We start from the raw sequence: 21,301 nt of genomic DNA, 5'->3' as shown, positions 1-21,301 counted from the left end.
ATTGTATTTTTGCAAACATTCAAAAAGTGAAAGTGGTACAGTGGATTAAGCCCTATCTTACAAATTACCTTCCAAAAATGCTTTGAACTTTGTAATAAAATATATTTTACACCTCAAGACTTTAAGATTTCATTATTGGGTCAGTAGTAAGCACTTCCTCCACAAACACAGATTGCAACCCCGCCACAATGTGACGGCCATTGTCATTATCCTCGTTGTCATATAGTCCTCCATATAGCTCTTTAAGGTTTGGAAAGAGCTTTACAAATATTATCTCATCTGATCCTCACAAAAAACTTGGGAAATAGGTGTTATTATCATACCTATTTTGCAGATGAGGAAACTGAGGTAGACAAAGGTAAAGAGACTTGCCAAAGTTTCTATGGTTGGTAAGCATCTGAGGCCAGATTTAAACTCAAGTCAAGTGTTCCTCACTCCAGGTCCAATGCTCTATCCATTGCACCACCAGACTGCCTACAGTTAAGACTCAAATAGTCTTTCTTCTTCAACCAACCAGATGAGCTTCTCCAGAACAACTCAGGCTGGCCTTCAAATGACAGTCATATAACCCATCATTTGCTTATTTGTTGTTGTTCAGTCTTTTCCAACTCTTCATTACCCTATTTGGGGTTTGCTTGACAAAGATGTTGCAGTGGTTTGCCATTTCCTTCTTCATTCCTTTTTACAGATGAGTTAACTGAGGCAAACAGGGTTAAATGACTTGTCCTGGGGTCACATAGCTAGTGAGTGTCTGAGGACAGATTTGAGCAAAAACAATGAGTCTTCCTGACTCTAGGCCCAATACTCTATCCATTGCCTCACATAGCTGTCTCTGTCATCTGGTTAGATTCAAAGCTTTTTTTAGCTTGGAAGTCTTTGCCAGAGCTTGAGTTCTACTGGTACAAGCTTTGAAAATCCAGGGTGGTGTTCATGCTCTAATGAAGAAAAATTAGAGAAGTATGTTAGTAGAGGAATATCTATCATATATAGATTGAGAGGTGTGTGCCTGCATATATGTGTACGAGTCTATGTAGACACACATCTATGTAAGTATGCAAATGTGTATGTGTATATACACACAATCATACACACACATTTATTAATTACACTCAAACTCCTCATGATAATGCAGATCAGACTTATTCCTCATACTTAATGGACTTCATCTACCTTCTCTAAGACAGCCACCATATCTGTGAAGAGGTCATGTGCAACGGATTTCCTCTTACTCGCCCTCGAAGATACAACAATATGAGTGTAAAATAGAGACCAAGAAAGAGGGAGCAAAATGCTAGTGATTACAAAAAAGCCATGAGCCAGATTAGAAGGGAATGAAGAGTGATGAGGTTGGGAGGTGGAGGAGGAATTTGGAAACAGTTTCACAGCTGCGGAATCTAAATTTGATATGGCAAAATTGCAGCTGAGTTAGATTAGGAACTCTACTTGGTTGGTGGGAAGAACTTGTAGACACTGGGCAAATGAAGTTCAGAAAAGTATGCAGGTCTCTGGTGGGAGAGGGAATGGGGGAAAGGAAAGAGGGCAGCCACAATCACTTCATTCATTTGTTCAGGCATGAATTCCATCCTTCAGTGAGTGCCTATGATGGGGTAGAACCAATTGGCTGTCTCCCAATCTGGAGACTCAGCATTCTGTGAATCAATCCCATGTAATTGGAGAAAATAAACCACTGAGAAGATGCAATGAACTCCAATAAGATCAGATATAAAATCAAATTTTCTTTGAAAGAAGGGAAAAAATATACAAGTTACATCTAGAAACTATTTTACCAAATCAATATTGCAACTGGAGGATTTAGGGTAGGAATAATACACAGACAAGAAAGTGGGGGTAATTCTAGGGCATAGGACCTGGGTAGGGATAAATGAATCTAAGTAAAAGGCAAAACTACAGATTTCATAGGAAAGAAAACATCTGTGACAGGGAAAATATGATTTAAAGTTTGTGAGGAGGTTTGCATATACTCACATACATTTGCATTCACATCACAAATAGTTATACACATGTGTGTGTGTTTGTGTGTGTGTGTGTGTGTGTGTTTTATAAATCCAGCAAAGTCTAGCTCTGATGAATGGAGTGGACCACGAGTTCTTAAAGTCCATTCTAGAGGAGTATAAGCATTGCAGGTCTTACTTAGCTAAAGGGGACTTTGAGTTTGGTCTAGACATTGATTGCATGTCTGTTGTCCAAGGGTTAGCCTAGCCTCACACAGAAAGGCTCATTTCCAGGTGGGAAATGTTTTGCTTTGGTTTTTTTGTCTGTTTCTTTTGTATTTGTCCACACAACGCATGAAGGCTATATATTTTTTGATTTGCATTTGTGGAGGATTTTCCAAACTGATAAAAATTATTGTTCTCTGAAGCATTGAAATGAATAATATACATGTGCATTTCGCCTATCTCTCTCAAAATAACTTTCTTACAGTAATACTTGTAGCCCAGAATATTAGCTATTCTATAAACACCAGTAGAGGTATAACCAGATATAGTGATCAGAGTTTTTTGTCCAAGGTGGTCAGATACAAATGGTAGGTACAAGATCTGGCAAGTGGTATAGTGGGGAAAAATACTTGCACTTAGAGTCACAGGACCCAAATTCAAATTCTAATTGTTCCTTACCACAAGTGACCTTGGAAAAGTTACAGCCTCTCTGAATTTTAGTTTAATCTGTAAATTGAAAGATGAGATTAGATGACCTTTAAAATCCTTTCTAGCTTTACATTTATGTTCCTGTGATCTATATGGACAGCTAGGTGGCACAGTGGATAGGGCTCCTGGGCCTGGAATCAGGAAGAAATGAATTAAAATCTGACCTTAGACACTTACTAGCTGTGTGACCCTGGGAAAGTCACTTAGCCCTATTTGCCTCAGTTTCCTCATCTGTAAAAATGAACTGGAGAAGGAAATGGAAAACTATTTAAGTATCTTTGCCAAGAAAACCTCAGATGGGTCATAAAGAGTTGGGCACAACTGAAAACAACTAAACAAAAATGATCTATACCTCTAATTCCTATGAATAATTAGTTAAAATCAGAACCTAGCAGATGGCAGATGACCTTCTTACCAGTGGTTGCATTCAGATGATCTTCTCCACCTGCAGTCAGCCTCCCTGGCATCCTTCTTAAATTGTTCCTAGTGTCTCTTCCTCTACCATTCAGACTTTGTGTCCCAAAATCTGAAGTCTATCCTAGGCCTCCATGTGAATTATCTTCAAAAGTGAATTCAAGAACATTTTACCTACTGTTTGCCCCCGAGAAGATTTTATGATGCTTGTCCCAGGTATAAAAATTGCTAGTTATAGCTTTTCCCACTAGCAACCTCAAAGAGTTGAATTATCTGACGTATAATTCTGAATATATTTGCATTGCCATAAGGTGGAATTCTTCTATGCATCAGGGTACATTGGCTATCTCCGCATTTCCACCTGCCAGGTTGCTTAGGTGATAATTTGACAAAAATGATAAAACTTTCACATTCCTGCAAACATTCCTCCAGTAGGCCTGCCACTATTCCTAACATGACCACCATCAAAGTCATTCCTTTGGGTCAAAGCCTGCTCACCAGAGGGTCCCTGCTAAATGTAAGCATCTTATTGAAGGGAATGTAATACCCATTTGCAGCCCTCTGCACATTAGTAGAGATCAGAGTTACAGGACAGAAACTAGCAATCTGGGTAGGAAGGAGAAATGGAATAGGGGACAGGAAATATCTTGAATACAGGATACTGCCCAGTGGGACATATTTAGGAGATGTACTATATGAAAATTGAACTTAAGGGATATTGAGCACCATCAGGTGGCACTAAAAGAAGAAAGGGAGAATCTAAGAAGAGATAATGATTGTAAGGATGAATGTCATTGAACATAACACTTTGCTAATTTGGTCATTTTTGCTGGCAAGGGCAGGGGGAAATGGATAGATGAGTAGAGGCTAGAGGCTGAGGGCAACGTCCTCCAGTTGAAATTAATTGGGTTGGAAGTAGGTCACAGTTCTCATCCCAGCTCTGAAACTAACCAATCAGATGACTTTAGGCAAATAATTTAGTCTCTCTGAGTATCAGTATCCTGCTCTTTAAAGTGAGAGTATTAGATTTGGTGACATCTAAGATATCTCCCAGTTCTTAATAGTCTATGCCCTAATATTTGAAAGTAACCTAGAGTGTAAGTCTGTTGTTGCATTGACATAAGACTTCTCATTGGTAGAGAGAATGATTACACCATGCTGTGTGCCTACATCAGGGGTGGAGATGCAGTAAGACGACACAGGTGATTCCAAACTGTTTTCTGGGGAAAATGTGGAAAGAGAAAGAAAAGACTTTAGGAAAAAGGAAAATGGGGAGAGAGAAAAAAGACTGAGAAGCAAAGGGTTTTCTCCTTGAAAAGTGTGTCCTTTCTCTCAAAGAAGTATTTCTCTTCTCTTAAATTCTCACATCAACTCTTCCCCCTTACTCAGGTGCACATTGTGGAATATTCATTCTCTCCATCAATTAGAAGAGTCTTATATAAATATATCAGGTTTGAAATCCAGGTTATCCTTCACTTGTAAGGTCTCTTTCCACTCTGTCTTTCCAGTCTTCCATTTCCTGACTCCATGTTTTTACTAGCTTGTCCTCATGCCTAGCACTCTTTCCCTCCTCCTCATCCCTGGCTTCCTTCTAGTTCTAGCTTTTTTTTTAAATTTATTTATTTAGCTTTTAACATTCATTTTCACAAAATTTTGGGTTCCAAATTTTCTCCCCATTTGTCCCCTCCCTCCACCCCAAAACACCGAGCATTCTGATTGCCCCTATCACCAATCTGCCCTCTCTTCTATCATCCCTCCCTTCCCTTGTCCTCATCTTCTCTTTTGTCCTGTAGGGCCAGATAACTTTCTATACCCCCTTACCTGCATTTCTTATTTCCTAGTAGCAAGAACAGTACTCAACAGTTGTTCCTAAAACTTTGAGTTCCAACTTCTCTTCATCCCTCCCTCCCCACCCATTCCCTTTGGAAGGCAAGCAACTCAATATAGGCCATATCTGTGTAGTTTTGCAAATGACTTCCATAATAGTCATGTTGTGTAAGACTAACTATATTTCCCTCCATCCTATCCTGCCCCCCATTGCTTCTATTCTCTCTTTTGATCCTGTCCCTCCCCAAGAGTGTTGACTTCAAATTGCTCCCTCCTCTCATTGCCCTCCCTTCCCTCATCCCCCCCACACTGCTTATCCCCTTCTCCCCCACTTTCCTGTATTGTAAGATAGGTTTTCACACCAAAATGAGTGTGCATTTTATTCCTTCCTTTAGTCGAATATGATGAGAATAAACTTCATGTTTTTCTCTCACCTCCCCTCTTTTTCCCTCCACTAAAAAGTCTTTTGCTTGCCTCTTTTTATGAGAGATAATTTGTCCCATTCCATTTCTCCCCCTCTCCTCCCAATATATTTGTCTCTCACTGCTTAATTTCATTTTTTTAAGATATGATCCCATCCTATTCAATTCACTCTGTGCTCTCTGTCTCTGTGTGTGTATGTACGTGTGTGTGTGTGTGTATGTATGTAATCCCACCAACTACCCCAATACTGAAAAGTTTCAAGAGTTACAAATATTTTCTTTCCATGTAGGAATGTAAACAGTTCAACTTTAGTAAGTCCCTTATGACTTCTCTTTGCTGTTTACCTTTTCATGCTTCTCTTCATTCTTGTGTTGGAAAGTCAAATTTTCTTTTTAGCTCTGGTCTTTTCATCAAGAATGCTTGAAAGTCCTTGATTTCATTGAAAGACCATTTTTTCCCCTGAAGTATTATACTCAGTTTTGCTGAGTAGGTAATTTTTGGTTTTAGTCCTAGTTCCTTTGACTTATGGAATATGATATTCCATGCCCTTCGATCTGTTAATGTAGAAGCTGCTAGATCTTGTGTTATCCTGATTGTATTTCCACAATACTTGAATTGTTTCTTTCTAGCTGCTTCCAATATTTTCTTCTTGACCAGGGAACTCTAGAATTTGGCCACAATGTTCCTAGGAGTTTCTCTTTTTGGATCTCTTTCAGGCAGTGATCAGTGGATTCTTTCAATACTTATTTTGCCCTCTGGTTCTAGAATATCAGGGTAGTTTTCCTTGATAATTTCATGAAAGATGATGTCTAGACTCTTTTTTTGATCATGGCTTTCAGGCAGTCCCATAATTTTTAAGTTGTCTCTCCTGGATCTATTTTCCAGGTCACTTGTTTTTCCAATGAGATATTTCACATTATCGTCCATTTTTTCATTCTTTTGGTTTTGTTTTGTGATTTCTTGGTTTCTCATAAAGTCATTAGCCTCCATCTGTTCCATTCTAATTTTGAAAGAACTATTTTCTTCAGTGAACTTTTGGACCTCCTTTTCCATTTGGTTAATTCTGCTTTTTAAAGCATTCTTCTCCTCATTGGCTTTTTGAACCTCTTTTGCCAATTAAATTAGCCTATTTTTCAAGGTGTTATTTTCTTCAGCATTTTTTTGGGTCTCCTTTAGCAAGGTGTTGACCTGCTTTTCATGCTTTCCTTGCATTTCTTTCATTTCTCTTCCCAGTTTTTCCTCCACCTCTCTAACTTGATTTTCAAAATCCTTTTTGAGCTCTTCCATGGCCTGAGCCCATTGAATATTTATTCTGGATGTTTGAGATACAGAAGCCTTGACGTTTATGTCTTTCCCTGATGGTAAGCCTTGTTCTTCCTCATCAGAAAGGATGGGAGGAGATATCTATTCACCAAGAAAGTAGCCTTCTGTGGTCTTATGCCCCTTTTCTGGGCATTTTCCCAACCAGTTACTTGACTTCTGAGTTTCCTCTCCACCCCCACCTCGCCTCCAGTTCCATCCAGCTAGTGCTTGGGATCTGAGATTCAAATGCTGCTTCCCAGCCTCAGGGCAGGGTTACTATTCAGTGTGAGATTAAGTTCAGGTGGGGGCAGGGCCACCACTTGGGGGCTTAGTTCCCTCAGGGGGTTTATGCAGAGATCTTCAACAATGGATCGGAGCTCCTGCCTGCTTTGGGAGCCCCTATCTGCTGCTGCCCCCACTGCTGCTTTCCAAGGGAGCCTGAGTTATGGGGACACCCCACTCCTCTCTCGGCCAGCCAAAGAGACTCTCTCGCTGACCTTTGGCCTGTGGGTGGAGGGACCTACTTGGCCCCTGGAGATTCCACCCCTGAAGCCTGCTCAGATCTGCTCCTCTCAATGCCACACAACCAAGGAGGGCTGGGCTCTGCTCCGGGTCCAGTGCGTGATGGACCTTTCGGGTAGGTTTTTCAGGTCTCTCTGGAACAGAAATCTCCTCTACTCTGTTGTTCTGTGGCTTCTGCTGCTCCAGAATTTGTTGGGAGTTCTTCTTTACAGGTATTTTATGGGCTGTGGGTTCGGAGCTAGCATATGTGTATCTTTCTACTCCACCATCTTGACTCCTCCCCTACTTCTAGCTTTTGCAAGAAGTTTTTCCCAGTACCCCTTAATCTTAACTCTATTCCCTCTGAGATTATCCCTAATTTATCCTATAAATACCTTATTTGTACATAGTTGTTTGTATGTTGTCTCCTCATTAGTCTGTGAACTCCTTGAGAATTGGCTTACTGTATTGTTTTGTTTTTCCTGGTTGCTCTTTGAATTGCTGGCATTTTGTCCAGTGTCTGGCACCCAGTAAGTGCTCAGTAAATGCTAGTAAATGCTAGTTGACTGCTGTGTTTTGATTTTACATTTACATTTTCTCGTTCTTGAAAAAACTGATGAATCCTTTTAAAATCCTAACAATGGAAAACTTAAAATCAATATGTAACATGATGAGAACCCACTACATGTCATTCCCTTATTCAAAAATTTTCAACAACTGCCTAATGTCTACAAAATAAAATCCAGATTCCTAAGCCTGGCACTCTGGGCACTGAAAACCTCATCCCAGACACCACTCATCATGTTCTTCTTTTCATGTACTGCATCATCCAATGCAATCAGACTTCTCAGCCTCTCCTGAGCATGCCATCTAATTCTCTCCCTGTTTCCTATCTAGGAAACTGTTGCCCAAACCAAAAATGTCCTTCCTCCCACCTGCATTGGTACCTGTTGAATTGAACTGAATTTCCTCATCTATAAATGGTAATATAAGACTACTTGTACTACCTACTTACCATCTAAGGGCTGTTGTGAAGAAAGTAGCCTGTAAATTGATAAGTATTACATGCAACATATAATTATAATTCAAGGCCAATAGTGTGAATGAGGAAGTTAAAAAGCATGCCAAGGGTGAGTCCCTGAAACAGAGTTAGCAGCAGAACCCAAGGAAAAGAAACAGATGTACAAGGACAAAGACAGCTTGGGCTGTGCTGGTAGAAAAGCATGTGATCCATGGGATGTCATAGCTAAGAGGGAACTTAGAATATAAAATGTCAGAACCTTGGGACATGGAATTTTAGCATTGGAAGGGACCTTAGAATATAAAATGTTAGAGCTACAATGGACCATAGAATATAGAATTTTAGAATGTAGAAATATTCCAATTTTAAAGCTGGAAGGGACTTTAGAATATAAACTATTCTTGTTGAAAGGAAATATGAGACATAAAATGGGGTGCTAGAAGACAGAATTATAGACCCTGATGGTATTTTAGCATATAAAGTGTAAGAGGCAGCCAGGTTGCACAATGTATGAAGTGCTGGGCCAGGAGTCAGGAAGACCTGGGTTCTAATCAAAGCCTCAGATACTTACTTTAGTAGCCTGGGCAAGTCATTTAACCTCTTCCTGCCTCAGTTTCTTCATCTGTAAAAATCGACTTAATAATAATACCTACCTCCCAGAGTTCCTATAGGGATCAAAAAAGATAATATTTGCAAAGTATTTAGTACAGTGTTCGGAACATAGTAGGTATTTAATAAATGCTTATTTATTTTTTATTATTATTAGTCTGACCCTCTTATTTTTCAAATAAGGAGAAACTGTTGTTTCCAAGACTTCAGAAGATGTTAATGGCAAAGCCAAGACTTAACTCAAGACTCCTCAACTCCCAGTGTGTTACTCTACCCACTACACCAGACTGCTTTCTAAAAAGATCTTGAGTCCTTCAAATTTCAGGGGGAAAAATGCCTGGAAAAATGCCAATTCCTAAATTCCAGAGAGAAGCAAATTGAGTTTTATGGTACAGGAAATAGGTTCTAACTGTTTGTCAATTAAGAGAGTTCAAGAGAAGCCTATTTTTTTAATCTAATAAGTGGATATCCTTGATAAAACTGGGGTATTCTATGGCTTAACCATTTGTGACTCCCAGGTCTATGTTTGCTTTAGCTCTGGTGAGGTCCTCCATGGTCCTCTATTACACCTTGTCTCCAGCTGGGGGGTAGCAGGTTTTAAGTTTCATTTTTCATAAAGTGAGGGAACACCACACACACACACACACACACACACACACATTTATTAAAACAAAGCATCCCTCCCAGGACCCTGAATCTGATTTGGGTTAAAACTAAAAAGGAGGCCAGAAGAGGCCTGAATCAAATGTCTTCATTTCTACAGAATTGGGTTTACTCTGTGTGGCTCTAATTATAATAATTATAATAGGATAGGAACTGGCCCTGTGATTTCACTGGAACAAAGAATTGCCAGGTGAGTAGCCTCCTTGTACCAATTTTAGTTGGCACCTTCTCAGTAATTTAGGGTCTTAGAAGGTTGCTTAGAGCACTTAGATGTTGGGTGACTTCCCCTGAATCGCACACCCATTTATATGACAAAAATAGGACTTAAACACAGTCTTCCTGGCTTGGAGGCCAGCTTTCTGTACACTATGCCATGTTGCCTCTTCAATAATAATAACAACCAACATTTAAATAGCACGAGCAAGCTTACAAAGTGCTTTACAAATGAATTTTACAAATATATTTGATCTTCACAACCCTGGGAAGTAGACACTATTATTATCCCCATTTTACAGATGAGGAAATTGAAGCTGAGAAAGGTTAGGTGACTTTCCCAGAGTCACAATGCCAGTTAGTGTCTAAGGTCAGTAGGATTGAAATTCAGGTCTTCCAGATGCCAAGTCTAAGCACATCTGAATATTACAGAACCAGTCTGTCGTGCCCAGCAGCCAGGGAAAAATTCTCCCATCCAGGGTAATGTGCCTTGTGAGTCTAATCACTAGGACTTTAATGTCACTATTCCTTACACTGTTCCAAGGCAGCGATCATTTTGGGTAGGCACCTGAGAGAGCTAGATTTTTTGTGAGGACCTGGGTTCCAGTTATCCCTCTCCATAGTTATATGACTTTGAACAGATCACTAGGTCTCCCTATGACTGAGCTATTCCTGTCTGAAAAATGAGGTAGTTAGACTCGATGCTCTCTAAGATCTCTTCCACCTCTAAGTCAATGGCCCTACATTCTAGTCTTACCATCTCATTTTATGGAAGAGGAAACTGAAACTCAGAGGGAAACTAGGATTTGCCCAGGACCACCCAGAGATTTAATGACAAAGCCAGCACTAGAACATAGTTCTCTAGGCCTTCTCTGTGCCATGATTTCATACTCCCCAGTAGTGGCACTAAAAAGGAAGGTGTGGTGCCACTCAAGTTAGCCAAGAATTCAGTAAAATTTATAACTTAAAATGAATTCAGATCAAGGTCATTTTCTCTTCTCTGCTGACCTCAGCTTCAAGTGGTGGGTAGCCAACTTCTAGCTGCTTTTCCAACTTTCTCAAGATTTCCATTTAGAATATTTTCCCAGAGACATCACTTTTCACCCTGGGTTTCTCCTCTTTCCCTGTACTGCTCCATGCTAAAGTAGAATTCTTAGCAGCACATCCCTAGAATGTCTGCACTCACGTAGGAGACACAGATTTTTTTACTGTGTTTAAAAGTAAATATCATGTAGGAGAAGGCGATCGCAATTTCGACAGGGAATTTTACAGGTCTGTTGTTGACGAACTTGATAACATCTCTGAGTAGGTTTAAATTGCTTGGCACTTTGAAAGTCAATGTTGTCTAATTCAAAGAGTCCGTGTCTTGTCAGAGGACTCATGTTCAAAACTCAGCTTGACAAAGTGACACAAGCTCTATCACTGTAGGAAAATTTCTTCACCTTTCTAAATCTTAGATAGTGGTGACTCTTCAGTCATTTCAGTTGTGTCCAACTCTCCATGACCCCATTTGGGGTTTTCTTGGAAAAGATATTAAAGTAGTTTGCCATTTCCTTCTCCAGTGCCTTAAATAAAATGTGTTTAAAAAGGAGATCATTAGGTGGTATAGCATATAAAGCACTAATCTTGGAGTCAGAAAGACCTGAATTCAAATCTGATCTCATGTGCTTCCTGCCTAGGTGACCCTGGGCAAGTCACTTACCCCATTTGTCCTGGTTGTCTGTAAAATGGAGGGGATGATAATAGCACCTCCCTTGCAAGATTATTGTGAGGATTCAATGGGATAATTATCATGATGCACACAATCATCACTATACAAAGGTTTCTATTATCATCATCGTCATCATCACCTTACAGGATTGTTTGCTGCAAGGATCAAATGAGATAATTTGATGTTATCATCAAATAACACAGTGTCTTGCACATAGTACTTCATAAACATTAGCTATTTTTATCAGCTACTATTGTAATATCCACACTGCCTATCTCATAGGATTCTTGGGAGGAAATTGCTTTATAAACCTCAAAACTCTTTATAAACAGGAGCTATATCAGAATGTCAGAGCTGGAATTAAATTCAACAAACATGTCCTTGTGTTAGATGCTGGAGAAACAAAGAAAGAAATGAATTAATCCTTTCCCTCAAGAAGTTTCCATTCTCCTGGGAAAAAACAATGTTTATACCAATACGTAATATAAAATATGGTCTAAACGAATACGAAAGAAATTGTTTTAGGCAGTGGGGAAAAGCACCTTAGAGATAATCAAATGCACTGCGCTGCTATACTTCTCACTCAATGTGAGTAGCGTAGCTTGGAAAAACGCTGACTTGGTAGCAGAAGTCCTGGGTTTAAATCCTGCCTCTGTCTCATCCTTCCAAGCTGTGTGACTATAGGCAAAAACACTAACATCTCTGAACCTCAACTTCCTCATCTTTAAAGAGGATAATGATATAATGCACAGCTCCCTGGGGGCATTGTGAGGCCAGCACTTTGTAAAACTGAGAGCGTAATTAAATGTGAGTAGTTATTGGCAGCACTATTTCCGATGCTTCAGAGTGGCTTCCTAGGGTGATTTCAAGTTCTTTCCCTGAATGGTGCCAAGTGCCTGCTGGTGGGACCCACTGGCCCAGTGCCAGGGTTATTCTCCCCATATTTGTGATAGATGGTAATTCCCCATGCAGGTTCATTTATTACTCACCTAGTCATTAGAAGAAATCCAAGCCACTCTGGGAATTAATGGCGAAAAAAGTTTGAAGAGTAGAAATGGCCCCTACACAGGACAGCTTCCTTTCATCCTACGCACAAAGACACTGCCAAACACAGGTCATTACAGAGGATTAAGCCTTTGCGCTCTGGGGACCCAAAGCCTGAGGCCACTCCCCCTTCCAGGGGCATTTCTTTGTGCTCAGGCATCAACATCCCTAGTCATGGAGGGTCACCTCTTTCTACTTGACCTGACCTCCCTTAACAAAAGAGTTCTCCTATATTTTTTTTAAAGAAAAAAAAATCCATTCTCACATCTGACAAAAGATGAGATTAAAGGGTCCAGGAGGAGGCCCCATCACAAGAGGCAAGCCAAGCGGCAGACATGAAATGAATATGCTTTCTTTCTGAATAAGACAACCCTCTTTAAATTCATATGCATGAACCTTCCCTCTGTGTACCCAGTTTGAGGTTGGTTTTGGTTTTTTTGTAGGAAAAAAGAATGCTAAGTTTTGTCTTCCTCTGTAGGGCTCTGCTCAATACCCAGGTATTCAGCAGAAGCCAATTGATTATTCAAAGCTGTAAGCCTGGATCAATGAGATCAGTCCTTTTGGCTTCCAGATTTTTCCTCACTATTCCATCCAATCTTGAAAATAGTTGGCTGGTTTACTCCCCACCCTCACCCCTAAAACATACACACACATACACACATACACACACACACACACACACACACACACTTCATTACCAATGCTTCACATCCTACGAACCATAAAATAAAAGTCATTACTGATGCCAACAAAGTCCAAACCAAATTCTAACAGCTTCCAGTATGGCAGGCTCCAGAACTGAGGACACCTAGGTTCAACTGTCAGCTCTGATACATACTAGCTGTTTAAGCACTCTGAGCCTCATTTTCCACAACTATTAAGTGGGCAATAAATATATTCTCATTCCTTATATCCCAAAGTTCTTTTGAGCAAAGTGATTTGTAAACCTTAAATTGCTATAGAAACATGGGTTATTGTTATCTTCTTTTAGGATAACGGAAACTGTCAATATGATTTCTGAAATACCAAGGGTACCATTTTGTATATGTGGGAGAGGGGAGGATGGTGAAAATAAGGTAGCTTTCACAGAATCAGAGACATTTAGAGTTCACATAGGTCTTGATGCCACATAAGGGTTTAGGCTTCCTTGATTTGCCTTGCCTTTATGTTTTAGTGAAATAAGAAGCTGGCTGTTTTTTATGTTAGTGAGGCAAATGTCATGTCAAAAATATTTCAGAACAAAAAACAGCTAGAAAAGACCTCAGAAATATTGTAGTAATTCAAGGGACTTGGTCAAATATTTTCTGAATAAACATTATGTTTAACTTAATTTGCTATTGGGATAGAGTGCATCCAATGTCTTAACCAATTAGGTATAATGGTCAGAATTTCATATCTCAGAATAAGCCAGTGGGAAGTAGGGAGTCTTTCACCACTGCTGACATCAAAACACTACCAAGGTAATGGTTGCTGAGATCCCTTAAAAAGTAAGCTTCCTGAGGGCAAGGACTGCTTCCCTTTGGTCTGTGTATCCCCAGCATTTAATGCACAGTGCCTAGTACATACTAAGTCCTTCATAAATGCTTGCTAACTGACTGTATGGGCATCTACTTTTCTGGAAAAAAATTGGTATCAGTTAGACAGGATATCACAGATTGATAAAAATCTATCATATAATTAACAATCAAGGAGGTGAATAGACAATTTTTTAAGGGAAATACAAATTATGAATAACTTGGAGAAAATACTCTACCTCACTGACAAAGGAGCAAATTAAAGCAATTTTTTAAAACTACCTCACACTCATGAAATTGTCAAAAAAATTAAAACACAAAACTCATTGTTGACAAGACTGTGAACAGGTACATCCATATGGAATCTTTTGGGAGAGAAATCTGGTTGTGCACCATAAAGCTGTAAAAATTGCCATGCCTATTGACAATAATTTCAGTGTTGGCAAACGTGCAAGCTCTTCATCTCAACATTTTCTGCCCTCCCTTTTGTTAACACTCTGCACTCTAAGACAGACCTCCAGAGACCACAAAGGTACATAAGCTCAAGAAAGACAAAGAAATCTGCAAAGACCTTGAAAGAGCACTGGACAAAAAATAAAAACACAAAACGCAAACCAGACAATGGAGTATACATGATGTTCATGTAAAGGGAAAAGTTAGTGACAACGAATGAAAAGGACTACCAAAGGATCCTGATAAAGACTTGGAAAAATTGATATAATTCTTTGTTATTTCAACCAAATTGACTTAAATATAAATAAAAATATCTGATGTTAAGAGTTTAATTAAATATTTAGTTTAAATGCATACAACCGTTTCTGCTCACTACGAATGGAATTCTATAGGATCTGCGAAGCCTGAGCAGGGTGTGAAATGTATATAAATGATTGTCATACACATTTGGCAAACTTTGAATATCCTTTTACACCTCATTTGTTCCTCACAGTAACCCTGTGAATTTAGTACGGATGTTATCATCACTCCCATTTTACAGATGAGTAAATTGAGCCTCAAAAAGGTTAAATGTGCCATGCACAGCTTGTGCATGGCAAATCTAGGACCCCAGACCTACTGATTCCTAATCCAGTGCTACTTCGTGCTCAGATGATTTCCTAACCATTAGGATACCAATAACCTCAGCCTTGGGTCTTACCAGAAGTGAATTAGCCAAGAAAAGTATAATAGAAGTAATTATAAATGCTTTCTTGCTTCCCTGTTTGGACCTGGAGTTCAACTCCAACACTAACTCAATGAGCAGTTTTAAAAGAAAACCTGCTTCTTAGGTTGGATTTTTTCCTCTTAAATCAAAGAGTAATCTGCCATTACCTATGTGTAGTGGACTGTGCTAGGCACTGTGGATACATAAAACAAAAATCAAACAAATTCTACTTATGTTCTAATATCTAGAAAGTAAGATCCTCAACAGCAACAACTGTCACACTTTCTCATTGGTATTCTCAGTGCTTAGAATAGAACACAGAATATAGAAAGTATATAACAAATGCTTTTTCCCTTCCTTACCTCTTTGATTCTTTTTTGTTTGTCTGCATGCTTATTTTGGAGGTAACTGGGGTTAAGTAACTTGCCCAGGCTCACACAGCTATTAAGTGTCTATTGCCAGATTTGAACTCAAGTCCTCTTGACTCCAGGGTTGATGCTCTATCCACTATGTCACCTAGCTACCCTATGAAAATGCTTAATAAATGTTTTTTCCTTCCTTACTTCATTGTTCCTTCCTTCCTTTCTTCTTCCTTTTCTCTTCCCCATCTTCCTTCCTTTCCTTTCTTTTCTCTTCTTCTCATTCTTTCTCTTTTTCTTTCATGCTACTAGACTAAGTATATAGACAAGCAAATACAGATAATCTGGGAGACAAAAGAGCATAAGTAGGATATGCTACATTGAGGAGCTGAGCCTTGGAGGAAGCTACCTCTAAGAGGTAGAAGTGAGGAAAGGAATGTGTTCCAAAAATGAGAGAATATCTTACAAAAGGAGAAGATAGAATTCTATGTTCTAGAAAGAGCTAGTAGGTCAAATTTGGTTAGAACATAGAGTGAATGAATGAGAATGATAGGAGACATCTGAAAAGGTAGGTGAGATCCTTGAAGGAACCTACACTTACAGACTCCTCTTCTTCTCCTCCTTTCTATTGACTTTACAACCCACTGAAATCTGACTTTCATCCTCACCACCAAACTGATTGTTCAATGCAAAGTTACCAGTGATCTCTTAATTGCTAAATTCCATGACCTTATCTATCCTGATTTCTTTGTAGCATTTGACACTGATGAACAACTCCTCCATCCTGGATACCGTCTCCTACCTGGGTTTTTGGATAATTACTCTCTCCTAGTTTTTTCTCCTTCCTGTCCAACCTGTCTGACCCTGGTTTTTAGAGTCTTCTAGATCTTCACCCATGTCCAGCTCCTTCTCCTCCAAACCATCAGTATTCTTCCAGGTACTCTTCTGGACCACCTTCTTTTTCAGCAAACTTTTTTTGGGGATATCATCAGATCCCATGTGTTCATTTACCATCTCTCATATTTTTTGACAGGACAAACATTGGAAATTGTTTTGCTTGATTATGCATATTTGGTGTAAGAGCAGACACTCCATGACACATTTATAGACAAAAGTCACAGACTAGAGTGACAAAAAAATAAGCAAGCAAAGACAGACCACAACATGAATTATTGTTAGGAAAAAGGCACGTCAGCAAGATTTCAGGAGTTACTGATGATGAAATGAGTACTCAAAGAGATTAAGGCATGGCTCAAATGTACATTCAAACCCAGATGTTTCCTGATTCCACATTCATCCTTCTACCACAATTCTTCAAAGGTTTGAGACCATTGGCTTAGAAGACAGAAGTCTACTCCTAAAGTCCCAGAAAAGAGAGATCTTGCCACCGAAGTCCATGACACTATCAAATGGTTGGATATCAAGAGCAGATATGATGTTATCAATAGAAATGACCTAAAAGAAGGTATATTACCATATGTTTTGTTGTTGCATGCAAAAGACCACAGGATGTTCCCATCTAACTTACGATTGTAAGTTACATGCTGTTTCCCTCTAACAGAATGTGAGTTCTTTGAGAGCAGAGATGATCTTGTTTTCCTATTTGTATCTCCAGAGTTTAGCTTAGTGCTTTGCACATAGTAAGCATTTAATAATTTGTTCATTCATTCATAATATATCTTCTGCTATAATAATGATAGGCTCAAGGTCTATCTTAGTGGAAGGAAACTTTAAGGCATTTGATTCCCTCCTCCCCTTGTTTTACAGTTGAGGAAACTGAGACCCAGAGCAATTGAGTAATTTGCTAAAGATGACAGATGAAGGACACATCAGGGCCAGGATTTGAACTAGGGTTCAAAGACCTCCAAATCTAATGCTTTATAAGTGCTTTAAGTTTTGCAAAGTTCTTTGCATATATTATCTTATTTGAATCAGAGCATAAAACATCTTTACTTTTGAACAGGGTAAAGAAAGCTTACTTAAATTAAGGTGGCAATGGTCTCTATTTTACAAAAAGACAAAATCAGAAGATAATTACCATTGGCATTTTATGTCGGATTACTCTCTTGATGAAGACTGTTAGAAAGAAGTTCCCATAATACAATTTTCAAAATCATTAGTGGAGTAAAAAATTGTCAGGATAGCTAAAGTGAAACTTCAACTTGTGAAGGTAAAAGGGCACCAAAACCTTTTGGGATAATGAGTAGCACCCTGAAAGTCCATGTGTGGCACCTGACTAAGATTAAATAAAAGCATTATCATTTACACCCAGATTTTTGTCATCTAGGTAGGCTTTCCTTTTGATAGTCTAAAACTATTTTATGTGTTGGTAGGTGGGGGCTGGATGAGGCCAGAAAGAGTTCATAGGAACAAAGAGTCGGGAAGCAATGTTTTTTTTAGTCTTGGCTCTGTTCTTAACTAGCAGTCTTGTGCAGGTCCTTTGACCCCTTTGAGCCTCAATTTTCTCATCTCTAAAGTAGGTGTAATAATATTATCTTACCTATCAGGTTTTTTAGAAGGGACTAGAAACTTATGCTAATGACTAAAATAAGTCATCAACAGATCTGAGGGAAATTCCCACTTCCTGGGGAGAAAGAGATGGAGTCCAAATCAGGATCCAAGTGATAGGGTAAATCAGAGTTTAAATAACAGAGACATCAAAATCCTAAGAGTGAAACAGAAGCAGTAATTTGGGGACTTGAATGGGGGTCTTAGGAAACAGAAGTTGTCTTAGAAAGTAGGATTCATGATAACTGGATCAACAGCTATGACAGCTTATTGCCATCAACCTTCCTAAGGATGACAATCTTTATTTTTTTTAGTTAAGTAAACTCATTTATCCAGAAAAATAGCAAATAAAATTGAATAAATCACACAAATTAAAAATACAACAATTAATACACAAGAGTTAATGAGTTCTTAAATTAGGAATCAGTTAAAATTTCACCCCAGACCAAGAGAAAAACACCTAGAGAAATCCCACTTTCAGCAATGCAAAATTTCAAGGCAGTCCAGAGACACCGTGGGACTGGCTTTCCATTCTTGTCTGTCATTCCAAAGTCTTTGTCTCTCTCCATTGATTCCCTGGAGCATCCCTGATCAACATGTCCAGGAGAACAGGGTTGCTTACAAGGTGACAAATGTAGGATTGATTTCATGATCAAATGAGATCAAAGGATCATAATTTTGGAGCTCTGAGAGACAACTTAGAGATCATCTATCCCAACCCTTTCATTTTATACATGAAGAAACTTGGACCCAGAGAGTTTAAGTGATTTGCCCAATGTCACTCAGGTTATACATGGAAGAGTTATGACTTAAAGTCTTATTCTCTGACTAGATTTCCAGCTTGTTTTCCACTGTTTCTTCAATCATGGCTGTGAATTTGAAATTCTGAGATAAGGGACTAAACTATAAAACCTTTTGATTCAGTGACTATACCTCAAGGAAGCTTTAAAAAGATAGAAACAAAAAATCCACCATATATCAAACTTTTCTTCATACCACGTTTTGCAGTGGTAAAGAACAGGAAGCAAAGTCCTCTAGATTGGGGAAAATAAAGTCAAAAGAATAGGACTGGAGCATTAAGATATGAGAATTCAAAGAAACTTGGGAAGCTGTATATGAGCGGATGCAAAACAAAGTCATCAGACTCAGGTGCTCAGTATACAAGATTACTGCAACAATATATAAGTAAAGATAACGATGGAGTGTCAAAATCTGAGCAACTGAAAACCAATAAAGGTCCTGGGAAACAAAAAATTAAATACATTTCCCTTCTCTTCATAGAGGGACAAGGAATGGTAAGAGTATAATGTCACATGTGTTGTAAGTCAATCTCAGTGAATTGTTTGATTTTGCTTTCTTGGGTGTCTGTTTCAAGAAAAGACTCAATTCAAAGGCTTGGGAGAGAGTAGAACCACAGACAACTCTGAGGTAAGAACAAAACACATCAGCAAAATGTATTTTTAGATGTATGTGAAAACAGCATCATGAACCATGAAAGCTCCCTAACAGTCCACTATCAATGTTTTATCATGACATAGAGATGGTAATGTTGAGATCTCAAAGTATTTATACCAACACAAACCATCAGGTCTTCACAAACTGGTTTATGTAAAGGTCTAAAGACAAACTGGGTCTGCTGACCAAGAACCAGCCTAATCGTGGCTAAATAGAGACAGATTCACCACCAGCAAGTTGATCATGAAATATTTAATTGTTTGGGTATGGTAAACCTCTATGTGTATGAGCATATATGCACAAATATGTATGCATGTACACATATATACGTATATAATATTGCATGGCTATATGTGCATGTCCACCATGCACACATATGCATGTGTGTGCACATAATATATGTGAATATATACATGTCTGCATATGCCAATGGGCATTCGAATACAAGAGATCTAGGTTTCATACAGACTTGTTCTTTAGGCCACAAAAACAGAATGTGTGCATGCTAAGCCCAAATGAACCAATCCCAGATCTGGCCTAGCCTTATGCCAAGAGGTTCTCCCTTTCCAACAGTGTATTCAAGAATCCTCAGGCTTTGCCACTGACCCTGCCACTGAACTCTAAAGACTGTTATACCTTCCATCTACTCTGACACTAGGTTCTACCATAGATGTTATCTCCTCCAATCAGAATGTGAGCTCTTTTAGAGTAGGGACTGTCTGTTTTTCTTTCTGTATTCCCAGGGCTTGGCATGTATAACAAGCACTTGGCATGAAAACATGTACTTAATGAATACTTTTCCATTCCATCTTAGAAGGTAGAAGTCATGTTTTTTCTATAAAAATGGATTGACACAGTACGTAAAGCTATGACCTTGCCATCAAAAAGACATTGGTTCACATTCTACCTCTGAGACATGGACAAATCAACTAAACTCTTTGAATTTCAGCTCCCTCACCACCAAAACAGAGGTGATAATTACTTGTAGTACTGCCCTCACAGGACTGGTGTATGAAAATTGCCTCATAAACCTTAGAGTATCGTGGAAATATTTGTTGATGACATCTAGACATCTCAAGAATTCTTAGAACTAAAACTCACACTACTGATTTTGATATTTTGAGGTTTGACTTGAACCAAAATCTTTACTCAGCTTTACTGTTTCTCGGAGAAAGGCAAGAAAAGGCACTTCTGATTACACCTCTCAGCCCCCTGCAGAGAAGCTATCTACTGGTTACTCTCGGGCACTCTTGGTGCATCATCTCCCTATAACTCTATCCATTCTCTTAATAAGTAACTAACCCAAAGAGAATTGACTTACAAAATAAAAAGTTAATGAGGAATTCATATTCCATTGAAGTTCATTTGTTCAGGAAGCATTTAATAAAACGTCTGTTACTGCTCAGGGCTCTGTGGATGAGATATAAATTACTCAAAAGGCACAGAAACTAGTTTGGAGAGATTTGCCTAGTTAAGAAGACTTATAAACATAGAGAAACAAGGAAGTCTGATGGAAACCATTAAGGTACTTTCCAACTCGAAGTCTATTTTCATTGAACTTTCTAAATCTCAGTTTACTCATTTATAAAATGTGTAAAATAATACTTATGCTACCTGCCTCATAAGGTAGTTGGGAGAATCAAATGAGAACAAATAAGTGAAATCTTTGTAATCCATGGTTAGTATGTGTTATTCTGTTCTGAAGAAGGTGATTTCTGTAAGCTAAATTGTATCCCACTCAGTGGAGGAGATAATAAGTTACAGGGAATTTCTCTAGGGGCATATCAGAGAATCATTTAAACTGAATTTACTGGTCATTTCATGAAATTACTGATTGGACTGAGCTTGGGAATACTTTCTGGGGAATCATGGCCCTTGTGTTCTCTTGCTCCCATCCACCCCCCATGTAATA

Source organism: Notamacropus eugenii, chromosome 4, assembly GCF_028372415.1.
Source record: "Notamacropus eugenii isolate mMacEug1 chromosome 4, mMacEug1.pri_v2, whole genome shotgun sequence".
Lineage (NCBI taxonomy): Eukaryota > Metazoa > Chordata > Mammalia > Diprotodontia > Macropodidae > Notamacropus > Notamacropus eugenii.
The sequence above is the reverse complement of the archived record's forward strand: the minus strand, read 5'-3'. Positions refer to the sequence as shown.